Below are 2,586 nucleotides of genomic sequence, written 5' to 3'. Positions count from 1 at the left end.
GTGGAAACACGGTGGAGTTGTTAATAAGCAGATGACATTACAAGTCATAAAGATGAGAGAGATCACCCAAAGAGGGAAAGAAAACACAGAGGGTAGTGATCTGAAGATCTCTTAAATGTAGGGTTCAGGTTCAAGAGAAACATCAAGAGGAGAGACTGAGAAGGAAGAGCCAATGGGGTAGAAGGAAAACCAGTGTAGTCGAATGGCCCCAAATCCTACAGAGAAGTGTTTCAAGAAGAGGGCAGTGGTCCCCTGTGTCAAATGCTATTGAAACGTTGTGTTAGGTGAGACCAAAATAACCAATGGTGTGGTGCCACGGAGGTCACCAGTGACTTTTCCCAGAGTAGATTGCTTAGGACCAAGATGTATAGAAGAAAGTAGAAAAGTGGGGCGCCTGAGTGGCTCAGGGGGTTAAAGCCACTGCCTTCAGCTCAGGTCATGATCCCAGAGTCCTGGGATTGAGCCCCATATCAGGCTCTCTGCTATGCAGGGAGCCTGCTTCCTCCTCTCTCTCTGCCTGCCTCTCTGCCTACTTGTGATCTCTGTCTGTCAAATAAATAAATAAAATCTTAAAAAAAAAAAAGAAAGTAGAAAAGTAAATAGATGAGGAAAGGAGTCTTCATGGATGGAACACTCTAGATATTCTGCTCTGCAGAATATGAGAGAAAGGGGCAGCCACTGAAAGAGTTTGTAGAGCAAATAAGAGCATATCTTTTAAAGACTGGAGTTACCTGAGTACATCTCTACGTGATGGGACTTACCCACTATTCCTTCCTCCAGGAAGGCTGATGTGACCCTCAATGCCAGGTGAGGCCCACATCCCATGTCTTCCCAATGCAACTCAAGCAAATCTCCCCCCAGGATGAGCCCCACAACCCTGAGGTCATTTTAAGTGTGTCAGCATTACCAGGCTTCTGACTGTCACTCACCAGAGTCCTTCCCTGAGGGGGGACAACAAGGTGACTTTCCACTTACTACCGAGCTTGCCACATTCACAGAATGCTGGGTGCATATTTTTAGAGAAATCTCTGTATTTGGTTCAAAAGATAACAAGGCAGCCAGCCATTTACTTAGAAATAGACTGACACCCTCTCCACTCACTGCCTCCCCCCAACACACTCAGCCTGATATTTCACGAACTGTAAAAACGAAGAACATCCCCTTGGAAACTGACCTTCAAAATAGAAGACACTGCTTTGACTGGAAGGTGAACTTTGGCACATGCACAAAGTATCACATTCTCCTGGAGGTTTCCTTCCTTCCTTCCTTCCCTCCTTTCCTTCTTAATTTTATTTATTTATTTATTTATTTATTTATTTATTTATTTATTTATGAGAGAGAATGAGCATGAGTCGGGGAGGAAAGGCGCAGAGGCAGAGGGAGAAGCAGACACCCCAGTGGGCAGGGAGCCCAAATTGGGGCTCGATCCCAGGACCCTGGGATCATGACCTGAGCTGAAGGCAGATGTTTAACTGACTGAGCCACCCAGTGTCCCCCTCCTGGAGGTGATCAATGTCCACAGGATGTGGTTCCATAGAGCAGCTCTTCCCTGTGTAGACCGAACAAATGTCTGTGCGTGTTTAACTCGAAGAACGCCCGAGTCTTCAGATGGTACTCTTCTACTGGTTTTGTTTGCTCCAAGAAGGAGTCTGTATCCTGAAATTTCATACGCTTGGTGTGTTCTTTTTTCTCCTCCCTCCCCTTTTTTCTTGGCAGGGCTCTGGGAGATTCCCTCTGCCAGGAAGAGAAGCACCCACACAACCCTTAGTGTGTTTCTCAGACAACACGCTGTGGAGTCTGGCCTCCTCCCAGCTGTGTACTGTTGATGTCAGAGTATGCTGGAGGTCTGAGAGTGAGTTCAGAAGGAAGCGCTGCCTGTCCCGTCTGAGGAAATGGAGTCAGACAAATAAACTGCTCCCAGGCCCCTTGGTCAGTCCACTGTGTCCTGTCAGTCACCACTCCAAGAACTGATTCTTCTGTCCCCTCTTGCTATTGATTGGCCACATTAACGCCAGAAGCAGGTGAGAGAAGTGGCCCCAGGAGAGAGAGGGTGGGGGACTGTGCACTGACAAGGAGAGTGTGGGAGAGCTACATGGACCTCTCCGTCGTCATGGCTTGAATTAAACGACTTCCTTCTTGGGGGCTAAAGACAGGTCATGAGGGATAAAATTATCAACCCAGGAAAGAGACAATGTTTATAGCTTCTGCTATTTTTAACAAAAATAGATGAAAGGAGAGATTGTTTTTTCCACTGTTTGTAGCCTGTGAACTTCCTTAGCACTGTGCCTAACTTGCTCCTTCTTCCAGAATTAGGAGACTCTCGTGGGGCATTCTGTGTTGCAGAGTTTGGGTGTGTTGTCCATGATGCGTACAAGGCAAAGCCCTCCAGCCTGGAGAACAGCTTCCCTGGGGCAGCTCCCCCTCCCTCCCTCCCTTTCTTCCACCCTCCCTTCTTCCTATCCCTCCTTTCACTTCCTTCCTTCCCACCTTTTCTTTTTTGTTCTTTCAGCTATATAATTTATAATTTACATGCCATAAATTCACTTGCTTTAAGTAGAACTTAACATAGTGGAACCATCACCACTT

The sequence above is a fragment of the Meles meles genome, chromosome 5 (genome assembly GCF_922984935.1).
Source record: "Meles meles chromosome 5, mMelMel3.1 paternal haplotype, whole genome shotgun sequence".
Lineage (NCBI taxonomy): Eukaryota > Metazoa > Chordata > Mammalia > Carnivora > Mustelidae > Meles > Meles meles.
Note: the sequence above shows the minus strand (reverse complement) of the source record.